Consider the following 15,996-nt stretch of genomic DNA (forward strand, 5'->3'; position numbering starts at 1 on the left):
GTTTGAGACATCCCAGCTTCCTTACTCATTTATTTGAATCTGTCACCGTACCTCTTTTTTATAGTTTGTCTTTGTTTTATTTTCAGGACTGTTTGTGTACATTTCTATGAGATAGGTTGCCAGTACTTAGCACACAAGTCCCTCCCTAGTTTGCTGGAAATTTCCTCTTAGTATGAGAGCTGAGTTCCAATTGGGCCCCAACATCTTCGCTGGGGGGCTCCTCTTACCTTTCTCTTCCCTTGGCTTCACAAGGGCCATGTGATTTTAGTCATGTTTCAGACCAAACAAGAAGGTATGCTGATCATTCACTCATATTTTAATATTTTCAATCACATACAAGCTTTCCCATTAATACGTCTATGCTTATAAAACATAAAACCACATTTTGTGCAACTTACCCCCACCAAAATATAACTTAACTATTTGTTTTTGTAGTGACTCACATATCAAAAAAGTTTTGCCCCTATTATTCTGATAGGGCATTATAAATTCTTTTAAAAACCAAAGAAGGCGTCATGTTCATGTAACATTGGCCCAAAACACTCATGTCTTGACAAGGTCTGGCAGCCACACTGCTCTGCTCTCATGGTGAATTTTTCTTACTCTCATTAGAATAAAGATGACTGAGATGATCATGCAAAATCACTTTAAACAGGCTTTATTTTGGGGGTGGAAGTGGGGGGTCTTTTTTTCTTACAAAGAAATGTCTGCCACATGTTTCCGTTCATTGGCTGTTACTTTTTGCTGTTAGGGAAAATATTTGTGATGCAGAAGATTGTCCAATATCAAGGTATTTTTTTCCACTTGAATAATTGCCATGTTGCTTCCTTCCTAAGTTTCTGTATCAGATCTCATTTTACTCCAGCAGGGTTATTAACCCATCTGGATGTTTTTGTCTTTGTAACTTGTGTAAGGAGTTATTTGAACAATAGGAACAGTGATAAATCACATGAGATTTAGAGCTGTATCTGAGAACTCCAAAAGAATAAAATTTTCTTCAGTTTGGCTTGTGATAAAACAAGATTGCTGTGGTTTTAGTCTTATCTGTTTTATGTTGGAAGAAAAAAAAATAGATCATCTTATTGTCCATACAGTCACCCTCTGGTATTATCTCCATCTGGCTGTCTCCACAGCCCTGGGCCTCTTAGCTCTGAGTAAGTGTGTACCAGCAGCTATTAATAGCTGAGTTCTACAACAGTCTGCTGTCACAGATGGAATCTGAGCTTCTGAAGACTAAGACCATAAAAACTCATTACAAAGAAAGCGGTACATTCTTTGGCACTTAATGCAATTAAGCTATCTATAAATAAGGAACATTTTTAAAGCAACACACCAGTCTCTGATTCTGGTTTGTCCCATTGATTCGGTCCTTGATACACACTTTTCTCCTTTATCATGTATTAATCAGAATATTTTATATAAAATTGCAAGAAAATGTCTTGCTTGGGGAAAAAAAGATGATACTTAACTTGAAGGAATAATAGAAAATGCCACCGTGACAAAGAAAAGGAGAATAAAACTTTGAACAGAGGATGTGCATCAAGGATGGTAAAATCCATAGAAAGAAGCAGAACGCTTGCAAAAGAGGGTTACTTCTAGCTTCTTTAAACTGTAACCACTACAGGGGCCTGGACATCCACCATGAAAGAACGCTTTTTAACTATTGCATATCACATAGATACACACACACACACACACACACACAAACACACACACACACTCACTCACTCCAGATGTATCCATGGAGACTTTAATTCTGTTTCCCCTAAGCAAGGCAGAGATTGCTCCCTCTTAAAGAACTCGCTTAGTCTTTCTATTTAAGAGTAGAGGAAGAAAATGGAAAAAAAGAATTAAAGTCTATTCCTGGATCCTCTTTCTCCATGATCCTCCTGCTTTCCCATTATTTACCAAGAGAATTAAAGGATTTATTAAATCAGATTTACTGCTTGTGTTATCTGTTCGCCACTCAGTATTATCAGAGAGGCAGAGTCTGGATCTTGATTCTTATTCATTCCTTAGTGTATAAATAAATGGGAGAGATTTCCTTTTCTTTCTCATTTTTAGAATGTAGGGTCTATGAGGGCAGAACCATGTGTGGGTTTTTTTTTTAAGATTTATTTTTTATTTATACAAGAGCTGGGGTACAGGCCAGAGGCGCAGAAGGGTGAGAGGATTCACCAGAGACAGAGCGGGGAGCAGAGCAGGCAGACAGACCAAAAGCACTGGTGAGGGGACCAGTGGGCGAGTCAGGAGAGGTCTGCTGCACCATGTGGTTAGTTCCCTGGCCGGCCAGGAATCGAACCGGCACTGCTGAGGCTGCGGACAGCTCCACAGCGCTGCACTCAACCCACTGTGCTACCGGGGAGGCCCTCCAAGTGTGTTTTGTTCACTTCCCTATCTGCATATGTAGATATAAGGAATTAAGGCAGCTTGCATGCACTTGAAAAGGAAAGAAACATTCTTTTCATATAAATTCCATCTCCTGCTAAAGTACAATGCCTAAATGTTTCTTGACATGAAACATTTATCAAATAATGTATTCTGGGTGCCCTTTCCCGTTTATTCCCATGTGAGTTTTTATGATTCATGCTGCCTTTTATTTTTTAATATTTAGAAACAGTATTTCCAAACACAAATCTCCTCTGGTTCTTTGGCTGTTGAGGTTGGGATAGGGGTGTGGGCATTCAGTGTAGGATAATAATCCCTGGTAATCAGCTAGCTCATTTATTCATTCCTTCACTTATTCCAATTGTTTACCTATGATGTACTTGGCACCAAGCATACAATAGTTAGTATCAAATAACCAATGAACACCCCTGCCTTTGCAGGCTTAATGGGGAGAAGGATAGGGAGAAAGCAGAATATTAACAAGCAATTTCAATGATATGTAGTATATGCTAATTTCAATTCAAACAGTTACTAACTACCTACTATTAGTCTCCAGTAAGATGGAGAAATAAGGTATATAACTGTGTTAATAATTATACCTTATTAATATATGTTAATAAACTATAATAGGAAATGGACAGACATCCCAGAACAATAGGTGATTTGTTGAGAAATGTATGATGTAGGAGGAAGTCATGTTACTATAGAGAAGGAATAAATTACTCCAAGTTGGAGCCATTTGTGGATATTCATGGGAAGGAAGAATATATCAACAGGATCTTTAAAAATGGAAAGGATTAAAATAGATAAGGAATTGCACAACAAATGTAATATTAAGATAACATAGTTGTTAAAGCTGCTGAGATTTGATATATCTTATGGTTTCAGGTCTCATGCTCAATTTTTATCCATTTGAGCCTGTTTTTTGTGTATGGTATGAAGTATTGGTCTAGTTTTGTTCTTTTGCATGTGGTGGTCCAGTTTTCCCAGCACCACTTATTGAACAAACTGTCCTTATTCTATTGTACATTCTTTGCTCCTTTGTCAAAGATCAGTTGTCCATATATTTGTGGCTTTATTTCTGGGCTTCCTATTCCATTCCATTGGTCTGTGTGTCTGTTTTTGTTCCAGTACCATATTGTTTTAATATATAGAAGAAAATATGGGTAAAACACTACAAGACATACATCTCATTAATGACTTTACTATTCCCCCAAAGCGAAGAAAGTGAGGGAAAAGATAAACAGCTGGGATTACATAAAACTAAAAATCTTCTGTACAGCAAAAGAGACATTAGCCAAAACAAAGAGATACCCTACTGATTGGGAGAAAATTTTGCACTCCATGTGAAGAACTCACACGATTCAACAAAAACAAAGTGAACAATCCAGTCAAAAAATGGGAAGAATGAGCTTGCTTACAGCTTTTCTCTACATGAGATTTGGCATATATGGGACCTTTAGGCTTCAGTAGCCTATGAAATAACTGTCCCCCACAGGTAGTAAAGAATGCTGATTTTATTTCTTTTACGGGTTATTTTACTACTTTTGTCTCCTAGGGAAATGCAAATATTAAAAGTACACATAGCCATTCAAAAAAAAAAAAAAAAAGAAAATGTTAAGGATTCAGAATAACCATTACTTAAAATTTTGGTTCTGTCAATCTTTGTTGGCTTGGACAGGGTATTTAATCACTACCAAATTAATTACTTTGCCATCAAAATGAGAGTGTCCAGATTAAAATAGACAATCTATGTATATGATGCATGCTGACCAGGGCACTTTTTCAATGAATGATATATACTGGACAGATGGAAATGGTGATGAGCCAAGGGATGATCGAGAATTTGAATCTTAATGTTTGATTGATTTAATGGGGTCTGAATTTCAGTTACCAACATTCTCCACCTTCTTCCAAATAAATCTCTCCTTAAATTGATAACCTCTCAAAGTTTCCTGGGCATGAGATGGATTTTTAATTTTTATAGGCCTGTTCTGATAAAAGGAGACAACAAAAACTTTAATTGTGAATAATGTGTCAACAATAGCTTACCATATGTGATAGTCAAAACAATTTATTAGTATGATAAATGATGAATGCTTGCAATTTGATAACATGTTAAAGTTTGAAAAACACTTTGAAATATACCACTACAATTAGCCTTTATAAAACTTAGCAACTGGGTGGTAATCCCCTCTTTCTATAGATGAAGTAACTACAGCACAGAGAGTCAATAAGTTACCCAGCTAATGAATTATGAATCCTAACTATGAACAAAAGGATTATAACAAGCCCATGTATATTTCCATGACTATTGAATTTAGGGCCTATTCGGAGAGATAGAACACTTACAATATCAAGGAAAATGCAAGCATGTGGGAATTATAATAAAATGGTGTGGTGACTAAGGTCTGAAAATACAGAATAAAATGGAGAATTTCTTGAGATCACTTAATCAAGCCAATTTTTTTAGCAAATCAGAGTATTAGGAGATTCTATGTATTTTTTAAAAGTGGGTTAACACACTGTGAAATACTACGTCATTTCTGGATGGGTGTGTCCTGCTGAACCCAAGGGGAAAGAGCTGCTTCTTCAGCACCGTGGACAGCTCAGCAACTCTCTAAAGGGTTCCATATGCAGCATGAACAAAGTCCTGTCTATTTGATAGCATCAGTTCTGTGAAGCCCAGGGGAGCTGACCTGACCTTGTAATGTTCACTCTGAAGAACATAAATCTAAAATAGCGGCTGAGTTGCATTAAATGCTTATTCAGGAGGTTTCATTAGTGTCAATAAGTATGACACATTTGAAATTATTGATTTTTGTATTTTTCTCAATCTAGAACTAGGAGAAGCTCAATTAATTACTGTGAAGTACCTTCATATAGCTTCCTCTCAGTCTCTGTTAAAATCCATTTCAATATTTACGGTCTACCACAGTTCATGAATCTACATTTTTTTTACCGTGCACGCCTCCTCCCCTAGTGATTTTCCCCCAAATTCAACTATTCATTGTATGGCTCACCCTCCTCTGTGATGATAAGGACCAAATGGAAATCCATAGATGATAATCCTGGAGTTATTGAGGAAGGGATCCTAGGGAGTCAAGGAGCAGACTCATAAATAAGAAAGAGTAGAATACAACTGCTATATAAGCATCAATCCTCATTGGTTAAGACCAAAGAGAGATTGTCACATAAATTGAGGCAACCTCAGTTCTCAGCATCAACTTGGACATTTCCCCGTGATTTTTTTTTCATGTCATGAATCTGAGTTTTAAGAATGAGGCTGATTTTATATTCTACATTTATGTAATAGAAATATCTTCACATTCAATAAGCTTTTTGCTCTTCAGTAAATTATGCTGTTATCAGATTTGACATAATTAGATATATTCAATCGAAACCTTGCTTTCTGTAACTTCCTCTGTGGCATCTGATAAAGAGGAATCTGACTCAGCTTTTTAAAATGAGAAAGCGGAAAATGAAATTTGTTGGGAGGGAGCGTGGGGTTTGTGCCTGGATTGACTTCACTTGTACATCAACCACCAGAGATCCAAGGAGGAAACCTAACCTTTCAGATGGTGCTCACTTACCAGTAAGAAAGGATCATTACAGCATAAGTTTGATTGAGTCTCCTCCACTTTGCTTTCTAAAATTAAGATGAAAGGAAGCAATAGGGACTTATGTTTTCCTGGGCTTTTACAAAGTCATGTTTCCAGTCTGATGGATGCTGTTATCATCTCATGTTATTGAGAGTAAAATTCAGGAGAAATGGGAATAGAACCTTTTCATCCTTCAGCTTGGGAAGAATGTGTATTTGTCATGACTAATTCAATCAGTTTCCAAACTTTTTAACTTTTAAGTGGATAAGGCATTGTGGCATTAGAAATGAAGCTTTGGGATCATTTTTAAGTTAATCCTGGAAATTAAACTACATTGAAGACCTGTTCTTTCCCTCTCAGTGCATAATTTCTCTTTTTATGGTTTTCTCTGAGTTAATTCTCTTGCAACAAAGCAAGTCCACCATAAGCAGTGACATGCAGGTTGTTAGATAAAATCTTCAAATTGAAACCAGAACAGAGAGTTAAGCTCCAAGTTGGAGAAAATCATATGTGACCCCTTTGCCCAAGTGAAGGGAGTGTCTCCAAACAGTCCCCTTTGCTAAAAGACTCAGCTTTTATTGGATATTAATAAAAACAGTACTCCTTTGTTCTCAAAGACATAAGAATGAAATTTAGTGTTGGCTCACTTCTTCCTATGAGTTCTAATTTTGGGAACCACTGTTTTTAGTTTCAAGGATGTTCTGTCAGATTACAAATGCATAGGTGGACTTACATGATGATCCTGATAATGAAAGAAAATTATTTATTCATCCATTTCACAAATGTTTACTGAATACCTACTATATACCAGGTACTTTTTAAGATGTGGAGGTGGAGCAGCGAGGAAGATCAGCAATGTCTCTGTCAGTTCTCATAGACAGTAGTATATTTTCACAGGAAGAAGCATCCAAAGAGCAAATAAAAATTTCATTGTGATTTTAGAGCCTGGTTGGTGATGAAATAGAGCATGAACAATAGAGAGCCAACACTAAATAGAGTAGACTGGGAAGGTCTTGACACTCCAACTAACTAACAAAAAGTTTATGTAGGGAGAATATAGGGAATGAGGGCTCTTCAGAGGAAGAGCAAACAGGAAATGCAAAGGCCCTGAGGCCCTCATGTTAAGTATGAGGAACACACGCCCATTCCTAACCTTTCAGATGGTGGTCACTTACCAGTAAGTAAGGCTTATTACAGCATAATGAACATACTTAAAGGAAGTCAGTAACAAGTGAGGTTGGCAGGATCCAGGCCAGGTAGAGGAAGACTGTGAAAAGAAGAGTGATTTTATTCAAAGGGCAGTGTGAAGTTACTGGAGGGCTTAGAAGGAAGTTAACAATGATCTTCCCCTCAAATCTGCATGTTTATTTGCAAGGCTTTATTTTATATTGGGAAACTAGCCCTTGCAGACATCCTACTGATTATTTTACAGATCCTTTTTTTTTGTAAAATAAGCATTTATTTATTGTAGTAACATTGGCTTGCAATATGTGATTCAGAGGTATAGGATCACACCTCTTCCCATGTATGTCTCCACACCACACCTGCCACCAAGGCACCCACAGTGCTCACCATAGAAGTGCCAGCATTGTGCAAGTGATTGGACAGCCAGAGCATTTTTAGATAGACTTGTTTTCTAAAATATGTGCCATTTAATAAAACGTTTGAAGGCTGAGTTCTAGTCTCCTCTGGGGCGCTGACTAACTATATGTTTGGGGCAGTTAATTGTGTTCTTAGTCTGCATATCTGCTTTGGGGAAATGGAGATACGAGTACTTTACTTTCTTCACATAAATGTTGGGATGCGCCGGCACAACACTGTACTTGTATATGCTTTTTATGAAACTGAAGGGGCTGAAAGCTAAGTCCGTTCATGCACCTTACATTTGTTGATTTCTGGGCATATGTGGTCTGAATCACTTTAATAATAATGGTTATCATTTTATTAAGACTTCATTAGGCCATAGGTACTATGTATATTCTCATTACTTCTCATGCTGATTTTAAAATGGTGGTATTATCTCTATTTTTGAAATAAGACTGGGCTTAAAGAATTTATTTTCCCAAGCTGGTAAGCAATAACTGGAACTTCACCCTCTAGTTCTGTGTTGTGCTTTTCAGTTCTGTGGTCGACATCCAATAAGGAAGCAGGCTAACAAATCTTGTTGGCATGTTGGGATATGTGTGTTTTAAGTGATCTAGTAGCCTAGATAGATTTGATAGAAAAATTCAGCTGATTTCATAGAGAAGAAGTGTTTTGAACTTAATCCAGAAGGTAAATAAGAACACCAAAGGACTTTTGTAGATGGTGTGATGATGAAGATAGAACATATCAGGAAAAAAAGGTCTGAACAGCAATCAGGAAATGGAGAGGGATAGGGAATGGGGCAGTGGCAGGCAGGTTGGTGTGATGTGAGAATGTGTGTTATTGAATCTATGGGTACATGTATGTTTATTGTCTTCGGCCTTTTTGATGTTGAAAAGTATGAGTGCATGTGTGTTTCTGTCTGGATATTTTTTGGTGTTAGAGAGTTTGTGGACATTTATATGAATTCTTTTGTGTGGTGGGTGATATGTGGGAAGGCCGGAGGTGGCTGGAATATACCAGTCTCTGTGATGGAATAACAGCAATCGGGAGGACTGTTCAGAGGTTAGTTTGCCAATCTAAGTGGGAGATGGTGTGGACAGGTGTTGACAGAGACAGGACAGCATAGAGGGTATAGGATGGTGGTAGGAGACATATTGGAGTGATATTTTAGAGAGAGAATCAGTCAGCCATCTATCTACATCAAAGTGCAGCTGAAAGCTTTTTAAAATGAATCCTGAGTCTCTAGTTGGGCACAGGTATAGATGGAATTCTAAAAACTTAAATAAGGGAGGTGAGAGCAGAGACAGAAAAGTACAGAATAGCAGGTAGAAGCAAATTTGGGACTCCATGAGTCTGAGCAGCCTGACAGCCACAGGACTATGCTAGTGTTGGGGTGACTTTGGATACATGCTCCAGAACTCAGAAGAGGAATAGTCTAGAAAAAGAATAATGGGGAGGAAAGATTCCCACACAACCTGCACTTTCTCATAATATTACAGCCACGTACTTTTATGCTCAGAGTGCTCTCTATTTATACAGCATTTAAAGCCCCCACTGAACATCCAAGATTTTTCAAAGGAGTGCTTTATGCCCCTGAGACAACATTGGCCAAGTCCTAATTACCAACAAGTGAACATCCATGAAGATTTTCTTATTCTTATATTGTCTATTCCATTCTCCCAGTTTGTTGGGTTTTTTTTTAAGATTTATTTATTTATTCATACAAGAACCGGGGTACAGGCCAGATGCATGGGAGGGTGAGAGACAGAGCGGGGAACAGAACAGGCAGACTGATGAAATACACTGGTGAGGGGAGCAGCGAGCATGACAGGAGAGGACTGCCGTGCCATGTGGGACCCTCGCTGGCTGGCCGGGATCGAACCGGTGCTGCAGAGGCTGCAGACAGCTTTACAACATGGTGCTCAACCACCTGCATCACCACGGGAGGCCCTCTACCCAGTTTGTTTTTAAGGACATTTCTATACTTCCCCCAAACCAACACAGTTTATGAAAAAAAGAAATAAAGACTAGTTAGGTAAATCTTATGGGGGGAGTTATAAGCATTTCAAAGATAAGTAGAGCTTGTTTTAAAATAGAATATCTTCTGGAATTATCTTTGCTCCTTTATTCTTCTATTAGTCCAAGCAATCATGAGTTGATACTTTAGAATCTTTGGATTCAAAGATGGGTGCCATGTTGCAATCCATTTCAATTCAGTTGTGCTATAATTATCTCTTTATCCACAAACCTCTGATCCAGCTTAGTGTTGTATTTATTTCAGATTTTTTGAGACTCTGTTCAACATTATATCTTCAATCTGTTGCAAAGAGTCTTATCACAACAAGGAAACTCTCCATGTAGCCCACAGAGAAGTTGTTTATGGTGATAAAATGTCTTTATCTGACAAAGCAGAAGCAGGAGAGCAAGAGCCTGATGATGAAAGTGATGAATCAGCTCAGATTACAGATTTCTTGGCCCCAAAATAGTTCATGTTCAAAATATGTTATTTAGAGCAAGTCCTGAGCAAAAGAAAGAATTAGAGCTGATTTCCAGCTGGAGATTTTGTGCAGGAGAAGAAAGCCTACATTGATTTGTAGGCATAACTGACCTTGGTAGGAGTGTTTGATTTTCAAATGAAGAGATAGCCATCTGTTGGTTCTTGAGGGTAGGGGGAATAAGGCAGGATAATCACTCCTTACACTGTGCTATACTTCATTCCCATTCAGAAACTTCTGAAGGCCTGGTCTGAATTCATTCTTAGATAAAATCCCTATATATAGGGAAATCAAAACTCAGAAATGACATGATTGGCTCAAGGTCATAGGGAGCTAGTGGCAGAAGACAAACTAAAACTCACATCCCTTATTTTCCAAGCCAGCATCCTTTTCATTGACTAGCTATTAAAGAATGTTGAACTCCAGCTGTTACTTGGCCAAGTTACTTAGTGTCTATGAGTCTCAGATTTTTCATCTGTAAAATAGAAATAATAAAACTTCATTGTGTCACTGAGAAAATTCAATAACTTAAGATATGTGGAAACAGAATCTGCGTATAGTAGGTGCTCAAAATTAGTTCCCTTGAAACAGTGGGTTGTTAATAGTGATGCTTCTCCCATATATTTTCTGTAAATGTAGGGATTATAATTCCTGGGGTCTCACTATGTGAAATGATGGTGAGGAGAAATTATCCATCAACCAAAAGAAGGGCACAGAGACTAAGCTGGAGATGTTGCAAAAATCCTCGTAACTTTGCTACACTTAACTGCTTTTTCAGTACAAATGGATGTCTGGGAAATTCAATTCATTCATTTAACGCTATCATTTGAACATCTATGGCTGGGTGCTAGGGATACAACAGGTAAACACACAGCTTTGTTCCCTGCCCTCAGGAAGTTTAAAATCTAGTGGGAAAGACAACCTTTGATCAACTAATCACAAAAGGAATAGATAAACCCTTGTCTGAGGACTCCTTTCTAATGGAGTCATCCTAAGCTTTCTGGGATCATCTGAACTAGTCTCATAGAATCAAGGAGGGCCTCCCCTAGGAAGTGACCTTTAAGCTAAGTCTTGGGGGTGGATCAGCCAAGACTTAGAGAGGGTGCAGCAAAAAGCAAGGCCTTGAGGAGAAACAGGAGCCATCACTTAGGAGAAAAGGGCATGGAGGAGGTATTAAGCAGCAAGAACAACTAGAAAGATGGCATCAGATGTGGCAGGAGAGAAGCATGGACTGGATCAGGCAGAACTGTCCTAAGATAAAGGAAACACTTTGTGGGGTAGTAAGCAGTGTGTTGATGATGGCAAAACCGAGGGGCATATACAATAATTCCTTTTGCTCAATCTGGTAGACACACAGTCTCTCACTGCCCTCTAGGCCTCCTAACCCCAGCTCCAGGTATCCTAACCCCAGGGTCAGGGGAAAAGATTTAAGTCACATGAGACTGTGTTACTAGTAAATGAGATGAACCAAGTTTCTTCATTGTCAGATGTGCTAGGAATCCACCTACCAATAGGAAGCCACCCACTAATAGGAATCCACCCACCAAGCTGTGCCCGTGTTTATAAGCTGTGGGCTTGGTGGTAGTGGATTTATATGCTTTTGATATTGTCTGGGAGGCAGTAGAGTACAGGTTGGACCCCTCTTTTATTCTGTATGCTTAGTGGTGGATTCATTTATTCATGCAACATAGATTCAAAATTACTTATAATCTACTTGAAGAGAAAAGATATATTCGGCATTTTACAATAAAAGATTGAAAGAGGTGAGTGCCATAAACTATTTTTAAATGGAATAACAGTTCCAGAGGAAGAGGGCATCATTTCCAATTTGTTAGGAGGAGGGAGAAGGTGGGCAGTGATCAGAAAAGGTTTTCTGGATGAGACAACATTTGACATGAACCTTCGAGGCATGACAGGCAGCCGTAGGGTGCGTAGGTTAAAAAGAGGAGGTATTTGCAAAAAAAGAGAACAAAGGGAGTGAAGACATAGAAAGTGTCAATGGAACAGAAGAAAAACTCTGGTTGAATTTTAACCTTTGTGAAGGAAAATTCCTAGGAGATAGGTGAGAGTCAGAGATGAGAAGCGGCAGAGACTTCCAAGGACCGATGTTGGATTTCTACTGCTGGAGCAGAGACATTTTTAACCAAGAAGTGGTGTGAGGGGAAGATGAGAAATCAGGGGTGGGAAAGTGGATGGGGGGCCCTGATGGAGGGCACTAGAGCACCCAGCCCAAGGCATCAGGCACTTTAGCCTTATGTCTGAATGCACAGGCCTCAGACCTTGCCAAGCACTGGTAAAACCAGAGAATTTCTCCTGACACCCTCAGCAGCTCTACTGTGTGAGAATCACTGGACAGAAATCTTGGGCTGCTGTTGTTACCGATAGAGGCAGAATGAGGAGCACCCAGGACCCCCAACCCTGCCAGCTCTAAATGAGTTCTGCCATCCATCCAAAGACAAAATCTTCTCTTGGTGCATAAAACCTGCAATAGAAAAGAACTTTAATACAATTAGTGTGCAATAGAGTGACGAGAAGAGAAAGAATATTGTTAAAATAGTTTGAAACAAGCAAAGTCACCCATCATGGGTAAATGCTCAGCCAGACAGGGTTGGCCCAAAGCAGGGCAACAGAGGGCGAAAGCCTGCCACAAGTCTAAGGCACCTACTGCTGGGGACCCATTAGAAAGGGACAGAAGGGGCCAGGCAAGTCTGGAAGGAAAGAGCAAAATCAAAACCCAAGCCAAGATAAAGGCTGCTGTTGTCAGCCTCCCCACAGGTCTCTCACCCAGGTCTCTGTCTCTTTCTTTTTTTTTTTTTTTTTAAAGATTTATTTATTTATTTATACAAGCGCTGGGTACAGTCAGAAGTGTGGGAGGATGAGAGAATTCACCAGAGCCGGAGCGGGGAACAGAACAGGCAGACTGATGAAGTACACTGCTGAGGGGAGCAGCAGGCGGCAAGAGAGGTCTGCACACCATGTGGGACCCTCGCCGGGGGCCGGGGATCGAACCGGCACTGCAGAGGCTGCAGGCAGCTTCACAACCCAGCGCTCAACCACTGCGCCACCAGGGGAGGCCCTCTCTGTCTCTTTCAAGTGTCTCCTCCATGTCCCCCAAGTCTCTAATACAAGGCTGCGAAGCAAGTGCAGCTTCCTCTTCACGTCTCTCTGCTCCAAGTGTCTCCTCCAGTCTCCTCCTAGTCTTTTCTCTCCAGCTCCTTCTGTCCCCAAGCCCTTTTTTAGTTTTCCCTGGCTGCTGCGCTCCACCCTTCCTTAGGTGGGGCCGGGTAACCTCCCCTTTCCTTTTCCATTGCACTGGCAGGCCTCACAGAAACCATCCTGTCTGGGCAGGTTATGGAAGGATCAGCAACTTACTGATTATAACTTGCTCTGCCTCTCAAGGTTATGAACTGGCGCACTTCAGGCGGTGCTTTACAAAGCCATGAACTGAACTGATCATTGAAAATTGAAATCAAAATAAATTATGAAGTGGGGGGCAGAAACTTTCTGAAATTTTTCTGGTCAAAGAGAGAAGCAAGGCTAGCAGAGAAGTGTGCAAGGAAACTTCTGTGTACATCAAATCATTCATAGTGATTGCCATGGGGAATTGAGCTGGGGCAGGGGGAGCTTGTTATTATACATGTTTCTGTATATTTAAATGTGGTTATAATAAACAAATCTTACTTTAGTAATTAAAAGCCCTAAAGCCCTAGACACTTTTGAGCAACAAAACAGGACCTTTTCAAATTATATAAAAAGGGGAAACTTGGTCCTCTGCCCTCATCAGTGACCCACTACACCTTGATGTCCAAGTTATATTTGTTACAAGGCAGGGAGAGGGGCACCCCAGGGACCCCAAACCTGCCCACTCTAAATAGGTTCTGCCATCTACTGCATTAAGACAAAACACACTCTAGTGTCTATGAATTTTTTTTTAAAGATTTATTTATTTATTTATTTATACAAGCACTGGGTACAGTCAGAAGCACGGGAGGGTGAGAGAATTCACCAGAGCCAGAGCGGGGAGCAGAGCAGGCAGAAGGACCGAAGTACACTGCTGAGGGGAGCAGCGGGCGGCAGGAGAGGTCTGCGCGCCATGTGGGAACCTCGCCGGCGGCCAGGGATCGAACCGGCACTGCAGAGGCTGCGGGCAGCTTCGCAGCCCAGCGCTCAGCCACTGCGCCACCAGGGGAGGCCCAAGTGTCTATGACTTTTAGTGGAATGGACTTTAATGCTATCAGTGTGCAATAAATAGAAGATAAGAAAAAGGCAAAGACTGTAGTTTCCAAATCAAGCACCTAATGTTACCCATCCCCTCATGGGTAAAATGCCCAGCCAAGCAGGGTTGGCCCAAAGTAGGATGGCTGAGGCCAGAGAGCTTACCACAAGTCTAAGGCACCTTCTGCTCGGGACCCGTAGGAAAGAGGCAGAGGGGCCAAACAAGTCTGGGAGGAAAAGAGCAAAATCAAAACCAAGATAAAAGCTGCCATTGTTAACCTCCCCATGGGTCTGTCACCCACATCTGTTTCACCCAGTCCACAACCAAGAAGTACAGCTCCTTCACCTGTCACTCTTCTCCATGTCCCTCCTCCAGGTCTCCTTCTGGCTCTCCATCCTGCTTCTTTCCTCCAGTCTCCTCTGCAGCTTCTCTTCCTCCCTGCTCAGTTCCATCCTCCTTGGGTGGGGCAGGGAGGCTGGAACCTCCCCTTCTCCTGGGGACCACCCTGTTGCAAGATGGGGAAGACAGAAATGTCTTAGTCCTTCTGCTTGGTGATATTAGGCATGTTTATTTGGGAAAGAAGACACTTATACAATAAGTTCCTAAAATGTCATTCTGATTGAGTTTTAGGATGACTCACAGCTGGGGGGAGGAGCTGGAGCAGAGCTCTTGACAAGGGAGATGATGGGTCAAATCTAATAATAGCACCAGTTGTTTGGGAATCAATGCCCATAACTTCCCTGAAATCCAACAGAGCCACCTGCATGCCTGCAGGGAGGGAGGACCCATTAACAGCAGCTCCTCAAAACAAGTCTCCAAGTTCTCTGTGACCTCTGAGTCTAAAGGACAGGGTGACTGCCAAGGATAGGGGTTGGGATGCTAGACAGCATGAACAAAAATCCAATGTCTAGTTTGATTCTTAACTAGTGGTACTTATCAAAATCACCTGAGCATCTTTTTTCCATTATATTCCACCCCTGTCACTGCCCCACCCTCCCTCCCTTCACTTTGACCTGATTCCAACATGGGGAAAGGAGGGGTAAGGACAGAACAGGCTGATTTTGAAAACTCTTCCCCCATAGACAGTTCTGATTTTTCCCTCAACTACGTTTTTTGAGATATTTGTTCCTTGGGTTATAGACTCAAGCCTCTGCAAATGTGTGTTTTCACAGCATGCCCACCATTAGGGCCCCAGAGTTCCTCACCATGCTCCACTGGGCCCCCTCCCTCCTCACTCCTACCCCCTCTGCTCCGCCACCTTCCCCTTGCCCTTAGTTTTGCAGTCAGATGTCAAGGATTTGTTATTGATCTGGTTTTCTCTGACCCTTTGCTTGGTTTCTTAATACTCCATGTGTAAGTGAAGCTGTCCAGTATTTTTAGACACCTCTGATTTTTAAAAGTTGACCTAGGTCAAAGGAAGGGGCAGCCTCAGCCTTCAATGTTAAAGAATCAAAAATCTGAACTTTGTAATTAATTTCTAAAAACCACACTTAAAACTACAATAACCTGTTTTTATTTTTTGAATATGAAAGTAATTTTAGGACAATGTTAGTTTCCATTCCAATTTGCCATTTTATTCAAATTGGTTTTAGATATAGTAGCTTAAATTAAATTAAGATCATGTTGCATGTGATGTTTTATTGTAACATGACTGTTTTAATATTCTAATGTGAACACTTTTCTGTAATCTTCAGTTTGATTTCTTTAA

At 40.4% G+C, this 15,996-nt stretch overlaps 1 protein-coding gene across 9 annotated transcripts in view; it reads left to right on the forward strand.

The window, feature by feature from the left end:
* PPP2R2B (protein phosphatase 2 regulatory subunit Bbeta) overlaps positions 1 to 15,996 on the forward strand; it is a 325,271-nt gene that overhangs the window by 95,273 nt on the left and 214,002 nt on the right. The gene's annotated exons all lie outside the window — the stretch shown is intronic.

The sequence above is a fragment of the Talpa occidentalis genome, unplaced genomic scaffold, assembly GCF_014898055.3.
Source record: "Talpa occidentalis isolate TD23 unplaced genomic scaffold, MPIMG_talOcc4v2.1 talOcc4.13, whole genome shotgun sequence".
Lineage (NCBI taxonomy): Eukaryota > Metazoa > Chordata > Mammalia > Eulipotyphla > Talpidae > Talpa > Talpa occidentalis.